Here is a 25,843-nt window from a genome sequence, read left to right on the forward strand (position 1 = left end):
ATCGATCTCTTAGTATGGTCATTATTGTGTTTGTTAACTGACCTTTTCCTGTATTGATGAGTCCATCTTTCTATGTGGATTCCTGTAGCCAATTTAGAAGTGGTCATGTATCTCACAATAATGACAGCAAATACGTTCATTAATTCTGCCACAATAGTGGTTCTGATTTACACACTTGAAGAACATATCTGTACTCATAGGTTTACTCCTAAACCTGGAGCAGATTGTTGACTTCTAATTAGTTCACAATGGTTTTCCAGGAGTGTTTGTCGGAAGATGCTACTGTCATAGTTCTCCCAGGTGTACATGCTGGAATATATCATGGGCAATTGTGCTGGCATACAGCAGGGCCATAAGTCTGTTTTATGTGATTGCACTGTCTAAAGTACATACTCAAAACTTCTTTGAGGTAGTGTACGCGATGCAGACAGCACAGTTTAGAGACAGGTAATCACTGCTCACTGCTTTTGGGCTGTGTTGTCTGCAGCTCCTTCACTGGCTCAGAGAAAGTCTGAGTTAAAATCAAGGGGCCTCATTTATGAGGCCGTGCGTCACTTTTACGTCGCCGGTGCGTCACTTTTTGTGACGCACAAGCAGCGTAAATAATGTGCCTTGTTGCACCATATTTACAAAGTGACGCATCTAGGTAGATGCGTCACTTTGTAAACCCCTGTGCCACCTTATACCTGCGCCAGGTATAATGTATGCAAGGGGGGCGTATTGACGCAAGGAAGGGTCGTAGAAGTGACGCAGTGAAATCTATGAGATTTCACTGCGTCACTTTTAGGACGCCGTTGCGTCAAAATCTTGCGCCTGCCTCACAGCAGGCGTAAGACTGACGCATGCCCTTTTACATGGGGCTTGCCCCATGTGAAAGGGAGCATTGCTGGAGTTGCGTCACTTTTGTGACACACTCCAGCAATGCGTCACTTTTGCGCTTACAGATACGTCAGAAATACTGACGTATCTGTAACTCCTTGCGACATGATGCGTCATACATTAAATATGACGCATCATTGGTGTCGCAAGGAGTGCGCAGTGAAAAGTGACGCATCGCTGTTTTCACGCAGCGATGCGTCACTTTTCATAAATGAGGGCCAAGTACTTTTTATGGTGTGTCAGAAATTTGAGTATTCATTTGGGGAGGTGTTGCCCTCACCAGATTAACACCCACACCTTGGTTAGGCAAAAATACAGTTTCTAGGGAACCTCTCCTCAACTCCTAATAGCTCTGACATAAGTGGCAGTCAATTCTCGAGAGAAATGCATGTCGAGTTAAAAATGTACCAACAATTTTAAAGATAAGAAACAACACAATAAGATTTCCAAATCAATTTAATACAATACATAAGTATTTAAGGAGCAGAAAGGCATACAAATGATTACATCTGATGAGGGGAACCAGTTGTATGACTTTTGAAAGTTTTGGGGGAATTATCCAATATATGCCCAGAGGAGCAATGGAAATCCAAAGGTAATTTTCAGTCAAAACTCATTTCCTCTACATGGACATCCAGAACCACTGTTGCACCAGAAACAAAACAAGGAAAAGTAAAAAAGCTAACTGGGCTTTCTTATAGAGACCAGGACGTCAGGAGCAGAGTCATGTTGTGAACCACTAAAACCAAACGGCACACCAGGAAAGATTTTCTTAGCCCCAAGAGGATCACGCTTATTACATACCCTTAGGAGGTAAAAAACCGGCAGGTGTCTCTCACTCTATTTTATGACAAGTTGGGTCATCAAGATCCAAAGTGTTATGAGGCAGCCAACTCTGCCAGAGAAGATGTATTCAGATTTGACAACCCTTACCTAGACCTCCGCAAGCAGCAGACACATACAGCAATTGATGTTTCGAACCATAGGGTATTTGTTACGTATATTGAACATATAAACCCTCTGTATCAGAATGATGGAATTTATTGTGAAACAAGATGAATATTAAAAAAAACAAGGCATTTTATATTGCACATCCCTACTGTCTGTAACAATAGGCTAACCTCTACCTGACATTTATATCTTTAATGTTATCAGCTTCCTATGTATAGTGTTGGCTAAATGATTCAATTCAATAAAAAAAAAAATCTTTATTTCGGTAAGATTTTTACCATAAAAGACGATTAGAACATTCATTTAAAAGCTTTGTTTAAAAATAAAAATTTATGCAATATAAAATCGACATTGTCGTTCAGACAGAGTTCCTTATTGCAGTGTCAAGTCCTTGGTGCATTAGGGTCAGTTGCCAGCCCTGAGACATTTCCTTCTCAGACACCAGATAGCACCCAAATATTTGGCCACTGCAAACACGATATGATCGGTCAGATTGGATTTCAGTACTCTATGAGCAGCCAAGCACCCCACAAATCCCAGAATTCTGCATAGGGGAACTATCCATTTCTTGCGAATCTCTCGGTAAACCGGACAAAAAAAGAGTATGTGGAGTTCAGATTCGTCAGCTGTTCTACATGCTGGGCAAATGCTAGTTGGTTGTTCACTCCATTTGCTTGTGAATGTTCGAATGGGGAGGGACCCATGTCTCCACTGCAGATATAGTTTCCTGAGCAAAGGGGGATACAATTTATCTAGGGTTGGTTCAAAGTTGTAAGTGTCCTTAAAGCATATAAACGAATCAGTCAATGAACCAGGTTTTTGGAGGTTGAAAAGTTCCATTAATTTGCTGTCATGATATGCCTTAGCTAATTCCTTTTTAGGAATAAGTGGACAAGTAGCCAGAGGATCGGACCACATCTTCGAGAGTCCAAGACTCTCCAGTTCTGATTTAACAAATTTAATCCACTTAATTTTCCCCGCATTTGGCATGGCAAGCACCTCCTGTAATCCCTGTCTGTAGCTGGCCAGTTCTGGGGTTGCCCACAGCCTACGCCAATATGCCAGGGGGCGAAAAGCCAGTTCTTCGTCTAGCGGTCGTAACCCCAGGTCCAGCCTAAGGGGGACAAGGGGCATATTTTCTCTCACTAAATTGTGCAAAGCCATGTGTTATCCCCACATACCTCTAGCAAGCTTCTAGGCCTGCAGGTGGATATTAGCTCACCAGCATTTTTCCCTGGACAACCAGTACTCATGTCTACCCACCTCCCGTCCCAAAGTCGTAAATCTCTCTATGCCTGATTAATTCTCCATGGAAAGCAGAGTGCAAGTAATTGCAATTAGCTATTATTGTAAAAAGTATAATAGTACATTTCTTTATTTCAGTTACTTACAACCAAGTGCATAATAAAGACAGTTAAACTATACAAGCTTGTAAAAGCCAATATTGACATTGCAACATTTGAACTGATAAAACTGACATTAGGACTATGGGCCCAATTTATATCTCGGCGGACGGGTTACACCGTCACGATGGTGACGGATATCCCATCTGCCTAAATGTAAATCCCATTATACCCTATGTAATTTATAGTTCGAAGACCGGGAAATCCATCACCTTTGTGACAGAGTAACCTGTCCACCGAAATCTGAATCAGACCCTATTTGACCAATGTCACGCATCCATACTTAAAATTCCTAAAATACTTGAAATGCTTAAAAAACAGAATGCAGGCTTTCTATGAGAAGTGGTTCCGAAAGACTTAATCCACAAGGGCTCTGGCAGTTGCTGATTGGGAGGTCAAGTGTCAGATGATTTAAGAACATTTGGATAATCTACTGCAACTGCCTCTTCGAGGCATTTAAACTTCATTCCTCTCTAACGGATTGTTTGTGATGTCTATGTCATTGACTAATTTTGGCTACAGACTGGAGTTGCTCACCTCGCAAGCACAACGTGATGGCATGAATGAATGCCGTACTGAATAATAATATTGTGAAGAAGGAATTTACGCTCCAACAGTAATCACGGACAAGTCCATATAAAATGAGCCATAGGTTCCAGCTTGCTGGTGCACAGACGATTTGCAGGCCTCTTGGTCCACTTAGGTAGAAAATCAAGTGATAGAAGGCAGCCTAATTGAAGCTGTATTGATCTGGTTTTATGATAGCCTATGTAGGGTTCTCATAGGTGTCTCAGGGCATGACAGCTTCTGTAGGAATGTATAACAAGCCAGGAGAAACTTCTATTGCTGAAGTTATGTCTGTCCAAAGCAAAATAAGTATTTCTTTTAGCAATTTGTTATAGAGCTTCTCGAAGTGAGTGTGTGACACTTGTTGATTCCATGAACCTTCAATTCCTTCAAATTGCAGGCTGGCTTTCAAAGCTTTAGAACAAGGATTGATCTTTATGGCGTGAGTGAGGCTTTTCCTCCCTAATGCAGTGCTTTACTTTAGAGCTTTGTGCCACTTTCATTGTATCCGCATATTAAAGGAAAGCAGCTTTTTGCTCTAGGTATTCCGTTAAATAAAGCCTGAGCCTGATCAGTACTGGAGATGTATTTCATGACAACCTAAATAAGGTTCTGTAAATTCTACTTTGAGCGTTTTTTTAAACAATGGTAAGGATAACTTTTATTATTTTAAATATTGAAGCCTGGATGGATTCTTTGTTGATTTCTTGAAATATGAAAAGCAGGAAGACAATTTTTGTTTTTTAATGCATTTAGATGGTGCATATGCCCCTCTGGATCTTATAACCAATCCCTCAAGTACTTTAGTCAGATTCCATTACTCCAAGAACCACACTCCTTCAGTGGCGTAATTACATTTGAGGGGGGGCCCCTGTAAAGTACATGGAAGTGGCACCCACACTTTGGACCTAGTCACGAGCTCTCAGGCAAAGGGCCTGCTTCCCATGGACAGGGCTGGAGCGTGCCACCGTTAGCTCAGGGTCTCTCTTGTACCATAGTGACTGCCGGGGCTATTGTTATGCCACTGTACTCTTTGTTTGACTGTTTTTCAGCCACAAATTACTGTGTTAATTTTCCTAGGTTTGCCATCATTTCATTGACTTTACAATTGTTATTAAGAGTTTTTATTTTTCTCTGTAGGACAATCCTGGTTTGGTTTAGAAGTACTACATTGACAGGGTAGAGTAAAGATGCAATACTTTGGGATCCTAGGTTTGCTGGGTGTGAATCAGCTGCAGCCACCTGATTGCTTAGAAACACTATGTAAAGATTGAAAAATATTAGGGTTAGGATGCAGCCTTGTTTAAGGCCAAGGGGAGTGGTTATTTTTACTGAGATCTATTGGTTGTTGCCAAGCTTTACCCAGAGCCAAATATCTGTATGTAGCATTTTGATTGCACAAAGAAGTTTATTCAGAATGTGCCAGCCCACCAACTATTTCCACAACAGACTTTTAGATTTACATCATGGTCAAATGCTTTGCTGAAATCAACAAAGCAAACATATAGAAGCTGGACTTTGTTAATTTGTTTTTTCATCATCATTGATAGTGCAAATAAATTACCTATTGTTCTATCCAGCAGGTTTGCTGCCTGTTTTGTTGAATGGGATCATTATCCTATTTCGTGACAATGTTCAAGATCTTCCAAGAGTAGAGAGGCAAAGTATTTAGATTCTATGTTTAACAAAGCTAATAACCGCTAGCTGTCTGGAGAAACTGAAGGCCTTTTTTTATAGATTGGTTGCAAGGTGGAGTAACATCATGACAGAGGGGTTCGTTACAATAGAAAATGTACAAAGATCCTTGAAATCTATGCCCATGAATCCACATCTTGCTTGTAGATAGCTACTGGAATGAAATTAGGTCTACACACGCTATCAGTTCTATTTCTCCTGATGCACTTTTTGATCCGTTCAGTGTCATATCATGCAGTAAGGATCACATCTCCTTGTGGATCACTTTGACTTTGGGCATTGGACATACCTCCTATTCTATCACTTAATGGATTTGAACAATTGCTTGCGGGATTGTCATAGAGTCAGCTAATATGCGTTATCCAGGCTATTATTGCCATTCAAAATATACATTTTGTAGACCCTGACAGGCACATGCATCAATATTGCTTTTTGCGATTCCTAAATTGCGAAAAATAAGGAATTTCAATTAAGGAATCGCAAAATGCAATGCATCAAGAAATCGCTAAAAAAATTGCGATTTCTTAATATTCCTTAATTGCAACTCGCAAATTGCGAATCGCAATTAAGGGATACCTCCCCATTCATTCCTATGGGCCTAGAGGCCCATGGGAATGAATGGGAAGACATTCTCAATTTGCAATTAGCAATTAGCGAATCGCAAATTGAGAATGTGATTTCAAGGGTGCAGGGGTGTCCAAAGGACACCCTGTTTCACCCCTTAATTCAATCTGTGCACATATGTTGTGCACACACATGCCCTAAGGCCATGTGTGTGCACAACATGAAACTTTGAAAAATGCACAAAAGTGCATTTTTCAAAGTTTACGCAAATTACCATGAGGTTCAACCTCATGGTAATTTGCTCCCCCTACTTGCGAAATCGCAATTTTTTTAAAGTTTCATGCATTGCATTTAAGGTAATTGCGAGGGCCTTCACCCTTCATGCGTTCCAAAAGCAGATTTTGCGATCGCAAACGGACGATTTTTGCGATTCGCACTGTTTGCCATCGCAAAATCCTTTGATGCATGCGCCTGTAAGACTTTAACATAAGCACACTAAAGAATTTGTTCGGTCATGTTCATCATACTGAGAGAGCGCAAATCGAGAAAAATAGAAGTGCACCATATTTACAAGCACGTTGCATCAGTTTAGTAAAAGATTACATAAGAGTGTCGAATTTATAGAGAGAAAATACATAAGAGTGTTTAATTAAAATAGAATGCATATATCGGTGTGAAGAACTAATGTAGAAGTGTGTAGAGATGTTAGAATGATGTTGAAATTCCATGTTATGTGACTGTTGTAGAGGAGAATGTAATGCTGCTAAACGTAGAAATGTGTAGGCCACATGGCAGTTCGCAGAGAATGAAAAGATGCTGTTACACTTTCACATGATATGGATTTAATGTTGTTGTAATTCAAAGTATTACTGATCATAGAACTGAAATATGTTTTATAGAAGTGTTTCATATAACCATTGTGTGTAATAAGTTAGAATACTGTTTAGACAAATAAGTTAAAGATTTTCAGAGTGCATAGGCCCGTTTCATGTAATTCTAAATAGGCCTGAATAGAGAAAGTCATTTCTTTTGATCTGCATGTGCTAGTTAAAGGAAGGTCATGTTAAACATAAATTGCGGAGCTTGCTCGAAGAGTTTTACGACTTAGAAGATACGGTGGAGGCCGGAATTTGGGGCCCACTGTACAAGTGTCTGTTTGCAGGTGCGAGGAGGTTCCAATCAAGAGAGTGATGAATAGACTTTTGTTCAGGGAGCCAGGCACAGGCCTGGAGGAGGCTTCAGGAATTTCCTGGGGGGTACCGTCCTGCCGGAGAAGAGCCTGAGAAGCAAGGTCAACGCTAACGATGGGCCCAGAGGAGTATCAGCATGGAAAATGCCAGAACCAACACCACGTGAGGGGCGTCTCTAAAGGGCGTTTCTATTGTAAATGTGATTTTTGTATTAGGGACAGCACCCCTGGGTGGAGTTAGGGCAGATGGTCTGAGGAACCCAAGAGAGCGGATGGGTAGGCAGATAGGTTAACTGCGAGACATCGATTTACAACGAAGACTAAGGGAAGTGAGTGATCTTCTTTGGAAGTCACCACGGCTGACACCTTTTTAGGTTAAGATTCTGCTAAGTAGGGATGTCACTTAGTCTAGTGTAGGGACAGTCTAATCTGAATTTTCTACCTTTCTGTAAATGACTCCAAAGCTACACCTTGTGTCTATTCTTGCAACTCTGATGATTTTTTAATTGGTTTTGGTAATATTCTTCTGTCGACTAAGAGCATTTAAAAAGTTTATGTTTGTATTGATACCCGTATATCTTTTGAACCTTATTTTGAGATGTTTGTATCTCCAGTTAACTTTGGCTTTATAATAAACTTTTAAAACGTATTCGTAGTAAGTGGTTCTTTAGAGTGGTGTAAGTCCTTAACTGATTTACCTAGTAGCGGATTGCCTTTTACTCTATGACAGGTACCAACGGTTTAGTCGACCTGAGTGGGATCTAGATCTATAACAGTAGACCAGAAATCCAGCGTTAACAGTTGGTAGCAGAGTTAGGATGGTTACCTTCTAGAGGAAGGTGATCTAGACTAGGTTAAGATTACCCCAAGGCCCCTAGAGATCGAGAGATGAGCAGCGGAAGAATCGCCAGCCGAAGAAGGAGCTGACGGTGCGAGAGTGAGTATAACAAGGGTCATGCGTTGACAGATTGCGGTGTTTTGTGTTGTATCTGTATTGTAATGTCATGCGGAGTTGAATGCCTGTAGTGTGATTGAGAGAGGGTTGTGAGCGCGCGCAACCTGGCAAACTGGTAAACCGGTGAACCGGTGAACTGGTGAAAATCTTAAGTTTGGGGAAGAGCTTAAGTGGTTCGGGTGTATCGAACATCCAGAGTAGTTGTCGACCAGAGTAAAGGGGGTCATGAGGTACCATTGATCGCCCGCAGGACCGAGATAGGGGGAATGCAAGAGTGAGTGTGTGGGTAACGGACGCAGGTCGAAAGTTACCGTGTGTAAGTAACCTATCAGTTAAGGCGATTGTCTGGACGTACACGGAAAGACATTTCGTCAGTTAAGGTGACAATTACAGTTAGACTGTGGGCGTACAGTCAAGGAAAGTGATCGCTTGGTCGGAAGTAATCATTTTTCAGAGTATGAATGGGACGCATGCATGACCGGGAGACGAGCTGAGAAAGGAGGGGAACTGCTGCGAAGGGGACGTGTGACGTCAGCAGAGAGCCGCGCTGTGATAGGCCGGTTGGTGTGACGTCAGCAGAGAGCCGCGCTGTGATAGGCCGGTTGGTGCGAAGCCGCGCTCTGATAGGCGAGTTAGTGAAAACCGCGCTGGGATTGGTGGATTGTCATCAGGAAGTAAACGAACGCGGAGAAAATAGAAATTTTGTAGATTTTGAACATGAAGTGTTTTAAATGTTTAAGAGCGATCTTTAAGAGGAAAAGAAGAGAATCTTATTACGGGGAAGAGGCACCGCCAGAGGGTACGCCAGCTCACTAAATGGCAACGAATGTTGGGTTGCATACTATACTGTGGCTTGATACTTGGAGTAAGATTACAGAAGGGAATGAGGAACTGACTTTTCCGAAATACGGAACGTTTAGACTAGAAGTGTTGCATCAGCTGAAAGCAGTTATGTCCTCATTGAGACCTTTGCCTAGACCAACACAGTTTGAGGCCCTTAATGCGTGGATTAGGGCGGCGCACGACAGGAATCAGAACAGACGCCAGGAAAGGGTACGGTGATCAGTAAGGGCAGTGCAAGATGCCAAATGGGATGCGGAAGCCAAGAAATGGAGGGTACAGGCGATTGAAGTGGATAAGTTGTACACAGTGAGAGAGGTTACAGGAGAAAAGAGACCCATAGAAGAGGATGACGAGAGCGAGTCGGAGGATGGCCTAATAAATAGGTTGCTGATAGATAGACCGCCTCCGGACAATAGGGAGATAGAAGGTACGGAGCTCCCAAGGGAAGATAGGGTTGACATAGAAGGGAATAGGCCACTCCCTATAACGGATTGGGTACCTACCAAAGGTGAGGAGAAACCTCAACATAGTCCTGTACAGAGAGTAGTCGGAAGGGTTGTGGTGCAGAAGATGCCAGCAACAGAGAGGGTTGAGTCTTATGGATTGCCAGATGCTCTTCAAGTACCCGTTACCATAGGTCCTATAGTGTCGGTTTATAACCCAGAGAAAGGGAGAGAGGAAGAGCAGGTACGGCTAGACAGAGAAAGGGATGAGATGGAAAGAAGGAATAACATGACAAATGCCTTGAGGCAATTGAGAGGACCGATAACGTGGAGCACCCCATTGGATTCAGCAGTGGATCCCGTAACAGAGCAGAGGGGTCAGAGAGGACCGATGGACCTGAGGGGACCACGGCAGAAATCCTATAAAGAGTTGAGGGCTGACTTGAGGGAATGGGATAGGTCCACAGAAACACCGAGCAACAGGTTAAGAGCAGAAGCTGAATGGGGAAGTCGAGGCAACGGGACATTATCTCACTGCGGGGCTAGCGAAAGCAGTCAGGAGTGGGACAGTAAAAGTCAGGAGAGTAGAGGAGTTACACGTCATATTGACGGTGGAAATGGGCAGGAGCGAAAAGGTAGAAGTACGGAGTGTGGAGAGACGTCTTGTCTCATTCAAAGTGAGGGAGACAAAAGGACACAAGAGTACAGAGATGGGTTTAAGTGCACTCTCCACGCATCTGATGATAACGTACAGCACTGGAATCGTGGGAACATGGGGAACCGCGAAGGATCTTGCCATGCGTCGAGTGAGCAGAGATCACAGGCAAATTGCGAAGGCATGGGGAATAATGGAATGTCTTACCATGCACCTAGAGAAACCAGGCAGAATGGGAAATGGGGGACTATGGGAAATAGAGAAGTGTTTCACTATCCACCCAGAGAGGATGGAACTGCATGGGACCTGGAGAGGTGGGAGCATGGGAGGACTCCCCATAACATGCCTGAGCCCAGACGTAGGACTCAGAGCTGTGATGGGAGAGATGTAAATGGACTCTCTAGAGATAGCATACTGAAAGCTGTGATAAAAGCCAAAAGACTCGATGTGACCAGCTTAAAATCTGACCTGGACGATATAATAGAGGGTACGTTGCCTTTAGAAAGGATAGACATGTACGAACAAGATGAGCTGCTGTTTATAGCAAAGGATATTACTCGGAAGGCAAGAGCAACTCATGAGAAACTGTCTGAACTGGCAGGCAAGTATATGGTAGATTTGTCCAGAACTAGGGCATTGCAGGGTAACCATAGGTTGCATTATTCAGATCAGGACTTAGATGAGAGAAGGACAACTGGATTAAAAACACACATAAGGGAACTGATCACAGGAATAAGAGCATGGAGAGATCTTGACAAATGGGAAGAGAGGTGGTCCAAAAGGGGAACTGTTAGGCGGAGCGCGAATGTGATGTCTCCGGAGGGAAGGTTAATGCAGATGGAGGCATTCCCTTTGCGAGAAATAGCGAATGGGAGTTATGTACACGTGCCCTGGAGTAGGGGAGATTTGGCTGCATTTACCAACTCATTTCCGAAGTTAAGGGAAAATCCCGTAGAGTGGTACAAGCAGGTAGAGAGGTTTGTCAAGATTTCAAAAGTATTGTGGATTGATTTGAACACCTTATTCGACATTGTAGTCCCAGGAGACTTGTGGATAGCATGCAAAGTTAGTGTTGAATGGCCAACTGCAGAACCAGAAAGGAATGCTCTTACTAATGGACCGTCAGAAAGTGTAATGCTAAAATATGAAAGGGTGATGACATGGCTAAAGGAGAAGGTGCCACCACAAGATATAGATTGGGTAAAAATAGACCGAACAAGACAGGAACCCAAGGAGACAGTTCATGAGTATTATGAGCGATTGCTGAAAACGTTCAAACAATACAGTGGACTAGATGTAATGGATCCTAAGGAGATAGGACAGTTTGTATCGAAGTTCGTTTTGGGGTTGAGACCTGATATTTGTTTGATGATTCAGCAACATTTATTTGTTGGCAAAACAAACCATTGGATGAAATTTTGAGATACGCAAGGTATTGCAGTGATGAAATAGATTCCAAAGCAAAGAAACTAAAGGAGAAACTGATGATGGTGCAGATGCAGTCGGCTGGAAGGGGTGGACAGCAGCAACAGGGAACAGGGACAATGGGACGGAAATCAAATAGTCAGAGTAAGGACAGCGAGGAAAGTCCGAGACCTAGAATAGACGTTGCTACATTGAAGAAAACGACAAAGTGTCACCAGTGTCACCGGGTGGGACATTGGAAACGCGAGTGTCCCTATAACCCTGAAAACGGAGAACTAGAAGTAGAGGAGGAGGAAGTTCAAGAAGTTCAAGGGGTGACAGTGTCAAAGGTGGCCAAAGGGGGGACTTCGGCTCCACGAGCTCAGTTCCCGCAACCACCAAAGATTACGACAGGGGGAAAGATCTATAGACAAATGCCTTTTTTCACAGATGAAGAAGAGTGTTACTACGTTGATCCATTGACGGGACGACGTGTAAGTAGAGAGGAGGACTGTACCCTCGGGGCAGTTCTAGAGGTGGATCAAAGAGGACCGTTTGTTGAGGCTGAAGTGGCAGGGTGTCCTACAACATACCGGAGCTACTCGATCAACTTTGAGATCAGCAGTGGTTCCAGATCTACCAATGTCGGGGGAAACCATTCAAGTGGTAGGAGTCGCAAATAGGAGAATGACTAGCCCTTTAACGGAACCAGTGTCAGTGAAAATAGGAAATCACACCAATGAACATCAATTTGTAGTATGTGATTCTAGTCCTGTGTGTCTGTTAGGAAGAGACTTATTGTGCAAATTGAACTGCACAATATACTGCACACCTCAGGGAGTGGAGGTACAGACTACAGACGATGATGCTACCTTTAAAGTTGCAAACTCGAGAGTATGCGTAGAACTGTACCCTACCCTGACTGTGGAGGAGCTTCCTTGGGATTTACGAGATACAGTGTCATCAGAGGTATGGGATTTTACTGGAGAAGAGATAGGATTGATCAAAGGAGTAGAACCAGTGAAGATCATGGTAAAACCAAATGTTGAATATCCAAGAACGCCTCAATACAAATTGACCCCGGAGACGATTGCAGGAATAAAACCCGTAATCGACTCCATGATTCAACGGGGAATACTGAACGAAATCGTGGGTAGTCCATGCAACTCCCCGATTATGGGTTTGCAGAAACCTAGTGGGAAATTTAGAATAGAACAAGATCTTCGAAAGATTAATAACATAGTTGTTTCATGTTGTCCAGTGGTACCGAATCCATCAGTGATATTGTTTCAGATACCATTCCAAGCTGAGTGGTTTACAGTGATAGATCTTTGTCAGGCCTTCTTTTCAATTCCACTAGATGAGGAGAGCCAGTATCTTTTCGCTTTTAAACTGGAAAGTTGTGTTCTAACATGGTGTCGTATCCCACAGGGGTATACAGAAAGCCCATCAATTTTCAACCAGCTATTGAAGAAAAATCTTGAAAGTCTAGTACTGCCACAGAACTCGGTTCTGGTCCAGTACATAGACAACCTACTTGTTGCGTCAGGAACGGAAGAAGCTTGTAAGACAGATACCATCGCCTTGCTGAACCATTTAGCTGAAAATGGGCATAAGGTATCTCCGAGCAAATTGCAGTACTGTTTGACAGAAGTACAGTACTTGGGTCACCGGATAGAAAAAGGAAAGCGCAAGGTGTCACCAGATAGGATAGAGGCTATAATGAAGATGAATGCGCCTACGACACAGAGAGAAGTCAGGATGTTCCTAGGAATGGTTGGTTATTGCCGACAGTGGATAGCTAACTTTTCATTGAAAGCAAAACCCTTACAAAAACCGACGCACAAGGAGGTGAGCGATCCAGTACCATGGGACAAGGATTGTTTGATGTCGTTCCTACAGCTGAGAGAGGACTTGTGCCGTGCTCCAGCTTTGGGGATGCCTGATTACGAAAAACCATTTTCACTTTACTGCTGCGAAAGAGAGGGTTGTGCTTTGTCAGTTTTAGTACAAACTCATGGAAATGCCCGTAGACCAGTTGCATACTTTTCGGCTACTTTAGATCCAGTAGCCGCAGCGTTGCCCGGATGTATCAAATCCGTTGCTGCAACAGGTGTCAGCATTGAACGGTGTGAAAACATTGTCATGGGACACCAATTAGTGGTGTATGTACCGCATTCTGTAGAACTGTTAATGACCAGGACCAAGACACAGCACTTAACCAATAATAGGCTCACGCGCTACGAGCAAGTTATTCTTGCTGCGGAGAACGTGACCCTTAAGAGGTGCTCTGTTTTGAATCCTGCTACACTGATGCCACTTCCTAATGATATAGAAGGCGAAGAATGTGAAGATCACGATTGCCTTGATGTGACTGAACTATGCACCAAGCCAAGACCAGATATTGTGGATGAGCCGTTGACTGACCCTGATGAAATTTTCTTTGTTGATGGCTCATGTTTAAGAGACGATACTGGTCGGTTGAGAGCAGCTTATGCTGTTTGTACCATTACTGGAGTTGTGGAAGCCGCTTGCCTGGAAGGAGTTCACTCCGCTCAGGTAGCTGAAATCATTGCATTGACACGTGCCTGTATAGCAGGTAGAAAAATTAGAGTCACCATTTATACCGATAGCCAATATGGTTTCGGTGTAGTTCATGATTTCGGGCAATTGTGGTCTCAGAGAGGTTACATGACCTCCTCTGGTTCGCCTATTCGAAATGGGGAATTTGTGCGACTGTTGTTAGAAGCATTACAAGGTCCAGCAGCAATTGCGATTGTTAAATGTGTAGCCCACACCAAAAATACAGATTTTGTATCGCAAGGTAATCGATATGAAGATGAAGTTGCCCGCTACTGCGCGGAGCAAGGAAATTCTTTTACGGAAGTGGAAGTAGGTGGGGCTCAGGAAAAGACAGAGTTAAACATGATGCTAGAAACAGTTGATACTTGGGAGGATTTAAAAGACATGCAAGAGAACGCACCTGATTCTGAGAAAAAGGCATGGGAAACAGCAGGTTGTGTGAAAAGTGAAATGGATTTGTGGGTTTCAGCAGATGGAAGGGCAGTACTACCTGATGAATTAGTGAGTCCAATGGCACGACAGATACATGGTCCAGTACACTTAGGAAGAGATGCCATGCTGAGGTTATTTAGGCAGACTTGGTACAATCCTAAATTCAGGATTGCAGCAGAAGCAGTGTGTCGAAGATGTGTCACATGTCAACAATTGAACGTAGGGAAAAGAACACCAGTTACAATGAGTCACATTGGGAGGTCCGGGGGCCTTTCAACAGAATGCAATTAGATTTTATTGAGATGCCAAAAATCAACCGCCTCAGGTATGTTCTGGTGGTTGTTTGCATATTTTCCACATGGGTCGAAGCATACCCTGCACGCAGGTGCAATACACTCACAGTAGCAAAGTTGTTGCTTAGAGAGTTGATCCCGCGCTTCGGGGTGCCGATCTCCTTGGAATCAGATAGAGGAACTCATTTTAACAGTGAAGTTGCTTTGCTCTGCATTGAACATTGATCAGAAATTGCACTGTAGCTATCGACCAGAAGCTTCAGGTATTGTGGAGCAGATAAATGGAACACTAAAGTCCCGAATAGCCAAAGTATGTTCATCGACGTCCTTAAGCTGGCCTGATGCTCTGCCCTTGGTACTTATGAGTATGCATAGCACACCAGACAGGAGGACAGGTCTCTCTCCACATGAGGTCCTAATGGGGAGGGCAATGAGACTTCAGTCTGTTCCAACTACAGCTTTGTTGAATATTACAGATGACCTGATCCTGGATTACTGCAAGGGTCTTTCTGACGTCATTCATTCTGTGTCTCTTCAGGTGCAGGCTGCTGAAGTTCCATCTTCAAGAGACCTATGTCACGACTTGTGTCCTGGTGACTGGGTCCTTGTGAAGAAGCACGTCCGGAAGAACTGCCTAGACGTGCGTTGGAAGGGGCCCTACCAAATAATCCTGACAATGAATACTGCTGTAAAGTGTGGAGGGCTGCCAAACTGGATACACGCCTCCCATACTCGAAGAGTTCTAGCACCCTTAGAAGAAACAGCTCCTCTCACAGATGAAAATCCAGCTGTGGACAGCGAACCACTAGAGGAGATCAGTCAAGCTGTGGGGGTGTCGGAAGAAGTTGGGAGTGCTACAGATCCGGAAGAAGAAAGACAGGACGGCAGTGAAACTGAAGTTGCCACTGAAGGAGAAAGTTGCTGTGAATACGGCACAGACACAGATCAAGACAAGAGTGATCAAGAACTGAGTGTGAGGACGAGAAATAGGAGGACAAGGCGTGGGGGGAAGCTACTTGGCCTGAAAGAAAGACGAGGCCGAGCTTGAAGCCAACTCCAGAGAGAACTCTTGCTCCTATATCTGAAGACTTGAATCTGGACGAAGGTGCAGAAAGACAGGAACAGGAAGGTCCAAGAAGATCGAGGAGAGTGCGAGTGCCCTGCAGAAGATACGCTACTCCTGAGTGGACCTACCTAGCAGCAGATGTCCTGTGCACAGAGATCCGGGAGGGTGAGGGAAGTGACATTGACCAGTACTGACCCAATCATAGTATTGGAAATAGTGTTGTTGATACCAGGAGTGGAGGTCGAAGGGTTGCTGACATTCACTATTCCCAATACTCCCCTACTGAGCAGGATAAGAGATATGGTTTTAAACAGACTAGAATTTCTGACTTGTTGTTCGATGAGGCCAACACAGGAGGAGATCATTCTTCGTTTAGAAATATTGGAATACGTGATTAGAGCCGCCGGAACACGTATAATTCCAGATTGCTAAAGACTTTGTAAATAAACAGATTGAGAGATAACCTAGCGCCAAGTGGAAGAAGAAGAAATTTAGGGACTTTCATTTAGTGGACGGAGAAGGGCTAGGGTTGTCTGTTGCTATAGAACTCAAAGACTGATCTTGCAGAAGGGATTATCAGCTCCAGGTGTGGTTCGGAAAGGCTGAAGAAGCAAAGAAAAGAGACTTTGTGTTGTGAAGGAAAATCAGAACTACACTGCCTTGAGATCATGGAGGCTGGCAACCCGAACCGCAGGACAAAATGCATAGTAGGCACACTTTTAGTGGGAGTAATTTTTCTTATAGTTTTAGTAGTTACTATATCATATGTAGTGGGACATGCAAATGAAGAGAAAGCAGCAAAGGAAGCAAAAACTGTATCAATTCAGAAACCTACTACTGCTGGTCAAAGGGGGGACAATACAGAGAAGGATAAAGCTTTACTAGCAGCTGAGACTCGTAGGTTACATGTAGATGAATCACAGGGAAATTTCAAATCAAATGCATATGCTAAATTGCTTTATGAATACATTGATGCTATGGAGGCAAAGAATTGTTACGTTTGCATGCAATTGCCAGCCTCTGTAGACGAAGGTATTAGTTATCATCATCTTCCATTGACTTATGGAATCACATGTAGTTTGTTGCTTAGTATATTTTACGAGCGTGATGGGTTTGAGTATTATTTTTCAAACTTTGATGCTGTTTTACCAGAAGTTCCAAACTACAAGCACCTGAACAAGTGGGATTATTATAAGAGTGAAGATAGATTACAGACATTTTTCATTCCTTGGAAAACGTTGGATACTTCACATGCCCGAAGAAATAATTTGACTTGTAAAGTGTCAGAAATTGAGAAAAGGTTTATAGGACAGGTGGATGATCGGTATAGGAGACAGAAGATCTTAAAAGCTTCAGGCCAATGGAAAACAGATTGGACCGAGGAAGAAAGGTCACACAAAAGAAAGGGGAGTAATGGTCCAATAGCTTTAGTTCGAGAGAAAAAAGGGAAACTTTGCATACATAGGGGTAAAACCTATTACGAGAACGTGTTTGTGGGAGAAGTAAATTGTGAACATGCTTTCCAATTAGAATATTATACAAAAGACTTCTTGAATGAAATGTAGGTGATCCCGAATGTATATTTTGTTTGTGGAAGGAATGCATACGTGAAACTACCGGATAATTGGTATGGATCATGTTATTTGCCAATTGTCTTTCCCAAAATATACCATGCTAAGGATTTGGAAATTATAGAGGGAGGAACTCAAGCTAGAGGAAGAAGGGATGTAAGCTATGAGGAGGTAGTTGGAGACGTATTTGGTGCTGCGTTTCCTCTTCTAGGGATAATACTGAATGATGTCAAGATTAGAAGATTGGCAACAGTTGTAGATAGGTTGTCCGCCAGCACTGCTAGATCATTAATGCTGGTGGAAGGAGAGATGCAATCGATAAGGGCAATGGTTCTTCAGAACCGACTTGCTCTAGACATTCTGTTAGCCAAAGAGGGAGGAGTCTGTAAGGCTTTGAAGGTTCAGGAATGTTGTACTTACATTCCAGACTATTCAAAACCCTTAGAAAAGTACATACGGAACATTACTGAAATTCATCATGAGATTGAGGATTTGATACAGGTAAATGTGTGGGAAAAAGTAGGTCATGGAATGGGTAAGGTTGGAGGTTGGTTTGCTAACCTAGGAAAGGGTTTCATTTGGTACATACTGAAACCTATCATCATAGTAGTGATTTGTATAATCACCTTGTGGGGATTGGTGCGGCTGTACCAATGGTATAGATCAAATAGGTTGCAGAGATCCATGAGAGAGCAGGGGTGGAGATTAGCTGCGATGCAGGATAATCAGTACAGGAGTCTGAGGGCTCTAGAGAAAATGAAACGAGGGAGTACTGCAGCGACTTCTGTTTGACTCCGTTCATACCTCAGGGATGGTGTGAGATGATGATGACTATTAAAAGTCATCAAAGGGGGGATTGAGAGAGCGCAAATCGAGAAAAATAGAAGTGCACCATATTTACAAGCACGTTGCATCAGTTGAGTAAAAGATTACATAAGAGTGTCGAATTTATAGAGAGAAAATACATAAGAGTGTTTAATTAAAATAGAATGCATATATTGGTGTGAAGAACTAATGTAGAAGTGTGTAGAGATGTTAGAATGATGTTGAAATTCCATGTTATGTGACTGTTGTAGAGGAGAATGTAATGCTGCTAAACGTAGAAATGTGTAGGCCACATGGCAGTTCACAGAGAATGAAAAGATGCTGTTACACTTTCACATGATATGGATTTAATGTTGTTGTAATTCAAAGTATTACTGATCATAGAACTGAAATATGTTTTATAGAAGTGTTTCATATAACCATTGTGTGTAATAAGTTAGAATACTGTTTAGACAAATAAGTTAAAGATTTTCAGAGTGCATAGGCCCGTTTCATGTAATTCTAAATAGGCCTGAATAGAGAAAGTCATTTCTTTTGATCTGCATGTGCTAGTTAAAGGAAGGTCATGTTAAACATAAATTGCGGAGCTTGCTCGAAGAGTTTTACGACTTAGAAGATACGGTGGAGGCCGGAATTTGGGGCCCACTGTACAAGTGTCTGTTTGCAGGTGCGAGGAGGTTCCAATCAAGAGAGTGATGAATGGACTTTTGTTCAAGGAGCCAGGCACAGGCCTGGAGGAGGCTTCAGGAATTTCCTGGGGGGTACCGTCCTGCCGGAGAAGAGCCTGAGAAGCAAGGTCAACGCTAACGATGGGCCCAGAGGAGTATCAGCATGGAAAATGCCAGAACCAACACCACGTGAGGGGCGTCTCTAAAGGGCGTTTCTATTGTAAATGTGATTTTTGTATTAGGGACAGCACCCCTGGGTGGAGTTAGGGCAGATGGTCTGAGGAACCCAAGAGAGCGGCTGGGTAGGCAGATAGGTTAACTGCGAGACATCGATTTACAACGAAGACTAAGGGAAGTGAGTGATCTTCTTTGGAAGTCACCACGGCTAACACCTTTTTAGGTTAAGATTCTGCTAAGTAGGGATGTCACTTAGTCTAGTGTAGGGACAGTCTAATCTGAATTTTCTTCCTTTCTGTAAATGACTCACAAGCTACAGCTTGTGTCTATTCTTGCAACTCTGATGATTTTTGAATTGGTTTTGGTAATATTCTTCTGTCGACTAAGAGCATTTAAAAAGTTTATGTTTGTATTGATACCCGTATATCTTTTGAACCTTATTTTGAGATGTTTGTATCTCCAGTTAACTTTGGCTTTATAATAAACTTTTAAAACTTATTCGTAGTAAGTGGTTCTTTAGAGTGGTGTAAGTCCTTAACTGATTGACCTAGTAGCGGATTGCCTTTTACTCTATGACAGGTACCAACGGTTTAGTCGACCTGAGTGGGATCTAGATCTATAACAGTAGACCAGAAATCCCGCGTTAACAATACAATTAGGCCTGATTCGTATGTAACATGCACATAGTATTAGATGAAGCACTGCCATATATGTCAGTCAGAAGTCTTCCACCCTGGCACTGGTACACTCCAATGTTTACAGATTTCTATGTGCTTTTTAGGGTGACTCCAGTCACAGCTCCAAATTGGAGACACGCCATTCTACCTCTCTTATTAGCTACAAACAAAAACCCCACAAGTTGCTAGACAATGGGAAAGTCACTTCTGCACTTCCTCTTTAGCTTAAGTCACTAATTCCAGAAATCTTAAAATCAAAATTGCTAATCCCTTCTTCCATGGTTTGGTTTTCCTCTGCCTATTTCCCTGGTTATATTTTGTGTAAACCTCTCTGTTAGGGTCTGTTAGATCTGGGGGTCTCTAATTGGCAGAGCTAGGTACCAATGTCCAAATAGGGACCCTTGCTTCTAGACAGGGTAAGGGGGATACACTCTTTAGATAACCCCTGCTTACCCCCTTGGTAGCTTGGCATGAGTAGACAGGCGTATCAAAGGCAATGTGTAAAGTATTTGTACCAACGCTCACAGTAACACAGTGAAAACACCACAAATGGACTCCACACCAGTTTAGAAAAATAGAAGTATTTAATCTAAACTAAACAAGACCAAAACGACAAAAATCCAACATACACAGTTCAAGAATATGGTTTCAAAAGAGTTCTTATGGTTACGTTAAAATAATCCACAGTTGCGTCACGTTTTATCCAAAATTACCTTTAGATGCAACAAAAGTTCCAAGTGAAAACTACAGCGTTGAAAAACAAGCGATGCGTCACTCCTCAGACCCTGGGGAGGCAATGCGACAACCCTGCTGGACGCCGCGGGCGTGTTGCGATGACTCCGGTCTGTTTCGTAGGAAGCGTCTTGCAAAGGTATGATGCGATGATCTTCGGGATGGCGACGATCTCAGGTGCGGCGGCGATGAGCAGCGTCAATCTTCTCCTCTCATGGCCCTTCGATGCGATGGCTCTGCGACGATTCTTGCAGCGACGTGATGCGGTCCGCAAGCAGGCGGTGCGACGATCTCACCCAGTGATGACAAGCTCTGTGACGATACTCGCAGCCATGGTACTTTCCCGCACCGGAGTGATGCATTCCACAAGCAAAGGATGCATCGGTTCTTGCAGCGGCAACAGGCGCTGCGACGATCTCGATCTTCGCGGCGGCGGGAATTTCCTTGCACTGACGGGAATGTGCTCCGCAAGCGAGCGATGCGTGAAACTTTGCAGAAAGTCTTTAATATCTTTGTTTACAGCTTCCCAAACAACAGCTACAAATTCCAGAGGCACCACTACTGGCCCAATCACTCTAGGAAGGACAGAACTCTCTCAGTAGAATTCAGGGGGGAAGCTGGGGGTGAAGTCCTTTTGTTCCTGGGACTTCTTAACAAGGAGCCAGCTCAACTCAGGCCCTTGGAGATCTCTTCAAGCAAGGGGACACAGCACAAAGCAAAGTCCGCCCCTTCTCCTTGGCAGCAAAGCAACTACTGGTCAGCCCACAAACACACAGCAGGACAGTCCTTCCTCTTCAGTCTTTAAGCTTTCTCCCTGGCAGAGGTTCCTTCTTGCTTCCAGGATGATCTAATTTTATGTAGGTTGGGGCCCTATACTTATACCCCTAAAAGTCTTTGTTCCCTTTGTGTGGGAGGGGTCTGAGCCCTGTCTGAACCAGTTCTGGGTGTTCCTTGAGCACTTTGTTTTCCTGACCTCTCCTTTCCTTTCAGAGAGAGGGGCAGGGTCATCATCCGCCCAGCAGGGGGTGGAGCCAGCATTGTGGAAGGCAGGCAAAGCCCCATTCAGGCCCAGGTGCTACCCCCTCCCATCACTCTAGATGCAGATTGAGCTATTCAGCCCAGGGATGGCCCACTCAGCCTCTGGGAGCCACCCAGCCCCTGCCACTCACAAACCAGACAGTCAATTCACAAACAGGCCAAGTCACACAGAAAGGTCAGACAAGAGAACAGCCACTTACTAAAAGTGCTGGTCTCAAACGCAGGATTTAAAAACCACCTTTGCTAAAAGATGTGTTATAAAATTCTGAGTTCAGAGATACCAGACTTTTATGTCGTATCTTGATCCTATCGGAAGATATGCAGGTAACCACTGTAGCCAGCATTCCCCATGATAGCCTATGGGCAAGATAGCCTTACAATAGTGAAACACTAAAATGGCTGTAGTTCACTACCAGAGCATGTCACCTGCACTAGTACATGCTCTACTTTTCACTTACACTGCACCCTGCCCAAGGGGGTACCTTGGGCCTTCCATAGGGGTGTCCAATGTGGACAGAAAGGGATGGATTGGGCCTGGTCAGTGGGGACACTGGCCAGGTTGACATGGCAGTTCACAGACTGCACACAGGCTCTGTGGTGGAAGGCCTGAGACACCATTGTAGGGCTACTCATGTGGGTGGGACAATCAGTGCTGCAGGCCCACTAGTAGCATTTGAATCACCAGCCCTGGCACACACAATGCACTTTACTAGGGTCTTTTTGGTGATACAAATATGCCAATCATGGATAACCAATTACAATAACAATTTACTCAGGGAGCACTTGCACTTTGACACTGATCTGCAGTGGCAAAGTGCCCCTAGCATCTAAACCTGCAAAAACGAAATCCAGCACTGTGTCAAACATACAGGCGGTAGAGGCAAAAAGTCAGGGAAAACCATGCCAAAGATGCCAGGTCTAACAGGGTCAATATCAAGTTTCCTCCTGCTCGGGTTAGGGACAGAAAGTATAGGGTCGATCTAGGATTGACTGGGAACAAATTTAGCCACTACCGTTTGTCATCACCTAGTCATAGGAAGCATTGCGAAGAATGTCCTGTATTGAGACAATTGTTGGCGTCCCCCTCCCTGATGACTAATCCCTGGTAGGTGGAAAGTTGTCAACAACAACTGTGACATCCTGGGCTTGAAGGCAATGGCATTACCTTAATTCCCAGCGTGGACTATGTGTTTAGTTTCTTGAGTGGTGTAAATAACATTGGTTGTCTGTCAGGCAGCACAAAGTATGCTTTTGAAAGTTACTTTCAGAAATCTACATTCACTGTTGAACAAAATGTTTTAATCTAAATGGAAAACGACTTTGAATCATTTTACCAGACTTTTTCTTAGCCCAGATACACAATACAGATTCTATTTATCCTTAAGTCTGTTAATGGTTAATTCAACCATACCTACACAGTGAAAACAGGATTTGGGTATTTACTCACTGTGAGGACATGGCATGTCACATTTTTATATATTAAGTGCCAGCTCTGCAACAGCACTTTTCCCTCGTGTGTCACCATTGTCACCATTGTCCTTTTAAACAGCAGCTCAGCCAGAGCACAGGGGTGCTCCTGGCAGCAGTTTTTTTTTGTCAAATATTTAGCTGGTGTAAATGCACAGTGCAGCACACATATGACATTGGTGCATTTGCTGCAATATCACACCCTTGCAAGTAACACACTTTGGGGAAACCAATCTTAACAGTTGCATTTTAGAGACAGAGAACGTACTGTGGCACTGAATATCAACATCAGAAAAATAAGGTCCAGAAAAAGGCACACATTCCAGGGTGGCCATGCACAAAAGGCAGATTTCCTACAAAATGTAATCACATAAAACAGGAGCACACTTTACTCAGAGCTAGCACATATGTTTGTGATATGGGCCCTGAAGTTCTTTTGTAAATTCAATTTCTGCACTTGGTAAAAAACAGAACAATTGCATTTGCTACCTTTTTCCTGGTCTGCCTTTGATACAGCTTTTTGTATACCTAATATACATAAACAAAATGGCTTTTTGTCAGCAGCGTCATTGATTGATCTGTTCAATTGTCATTCACATTTTTCTTCCTCCTACCATAGAATAGAGCATGGGGCAGAATGTCAGCCCCATTTATACTCTGGCAATGACTGACTGCATAAAGCTATCGCACAATCCACTTAATGTAGTTCCTTGCTCTTGAGGGACACAGCTGGCTATACTCCATTTAATACCAGCAATTTGCTTTTCTGCACTTCAAGTGGCCAGTTATTTGGTGATTCATTTTCTGCCTCCTTTTTTGAAGACACTGCTATAAAATACTTAAGTATCATTGTCACATTGGATATGCCGCCAATTTGAGTGCTTAGTAAATTGGTAATTTATTCCTATCTCTTTCACAAACAATAATAATCAAGTGAATGGCACAACAGATAGGCTTGATATTTAGAAAATATCACTAGGAAAATGACCACATAAGTGAATGTTTGTTGCAGCATATGCTTACATTGGCTACTTTTAGATGCCTGTAGTTTTTTTTTTTCCCATTTGCGGCATATGTTTGCAATAAAAAAATTTTTTAAAAGTACCATTGCACAAGCTTGTGAAAGACAGACCTATTGTCTTTGTCACCACTGTGTCTTCAATTTCACAGGTAAAATGTTTTTCCCCTGTTTAAATCCCACAAAATCTCGGGGGGTTCTTTCTCCAGTCCCACCCTAGATATAGAATTACTTCAGCCCTGTATAGGTATAACCATCCAACCAATTCAGAGTGGGACTATTCCATAGAAACATTAGTAAATACACAAACATCTTTGTGTGTGGGGAGGGTAAAAACTTACCAGGCCATTCTGTTCTTGGAAAGTACATATTCCACTCCTGGAAGCAGATTAATTCACACATAGCTGTACATTTGAGTGTATACTTTTTGCAAGTCTTAATCATGTTTTGTGAATTTCAAGCTTGACTTTACACTAGTAAAACTGGTAATTTGAATAGGTAAGTCCAATTGGATATAATGTCTTCAAAGATGAGATACAATAAGGGATCTGTGAACATGTTCAGAAAGAGTATGGCTCCCGAGATGTGATGTTACACTCAAATCACGACTCATTACCGGAGTCTAGACGTTACACTTCCCAATTCTTTACGTCTTTACTTGAATCCTGTATATTTTAAAGGCAGAAACTGTGCCATAAATGTCCCTGCTGTCATGTAATGATTCCTTCTTTCTGGGTCTTGCTACATTTTCCATCATCCGCTTCAAGACACTTGCTTTCTGTTGGATGCCATATTTGCAAAACCATTCTTTCAAATTTTGTTTCACATCCTGGTGTGGCAAAATTCTTCAGGAGCAATGTTTTGACCTGACAGCTTCTTGAATCGCATAACGCTATCCTAATCTTTGGATGAAGTTTTGCTGGCACAACATGGCTCTAAATATCTTGATCACCTGGTTATTGAAGTTTAGAATGTTAAGGATGTGAATGTCAAGGGACTTGAAGCAGTGGGTGGAGGTAGAATAAGAGTTTCTGATACGTATTAGCAAGCTAGGACTCAAAGTGGGCCTGATCCGTGCCTCACATAAAGAGCACAAACACTTTTTAGTTGAGTTAAGCTGAACGACACATACATTTTCAAATAAAGTCTTGACAGGTTCAAGGTACACTGAGGTATTTGTGGCTCCTTATTGTGTATTATCTCAACTTGTTTTGGGATGTTGTTATGCTATGCTATGTTATGTTTTGTTTTGTTTTATTTTGTTATGTTATGTCGATTTGTTGAGCACACTTGTTACACATGAGGGTATCCAGGTGCTTGAGCAAGTGAGTAGATCATTAGTCTGGAAAAGATCTGTGGACTTGGTTAATGAGCCAGATCTTCAGCTTCCTGTGGAAGTCGAATAGTGAGGATGAGCTCCGAATATGTTGGCAGAGCTCATTCCAGGTCCTGGCAGTGACGTAGGAGAAAGAGCGCCCCTGTGCTCTGTTTCTGTGGAATCTGTGCAGGAGAAAGAGACATTGATCGCTGTTGTCTTCTGGGTTGGTGGAAGCATAGGCGGTGGTAGGTATGTCCGTTGTTGTGGAGGGCTTGCAGGCATGGGTGAGGCATTTGAATTGGCAGCGCTTCTCCATGGGGAGCCAGTGGAGCTCTCTTAGAGGTGCAAGATGAGGGTGTGGTGAGAGAGGAGGATGATAAGTCTTGTGGCGGTGTTCTGAATGATCTGGAGTCTCTGTGTGAGGTGGGTT

General features: G+C 43.1%; 1 protein-coding gene across 1 annotated transcript in view; it reads left to right on the forward strand.

The window, feature by feature from the left end:
• KCNT2 (potassium sodium-activated channel subfamily T member 2) overlaps window positions 1-25,843 on the forward strand; it is a 1,660,679-nt gene that overhangs the window by 389,613 nt on the left and 1,245,223 nt on the right. The gene's annotated exons all lie outside the window — the stretch shown is intronic.

The sequence above is a fragment of the Lissotriton helveticus genome, chromosome 1_1 (assembly GCF_964261635.1).
Source record: "Lissotriton helveticus chromosome 1_1, aLisHel1.1, whole genome shotgun sequence".
In the NCBI taxonomy this organism is placed as follows: domain Eukaryota; kingdom Metazoa; phylum Chordata; class Amphibia; order Caudata; family Salamandridae; genus Lissotriton; species Lissotriton helveticus.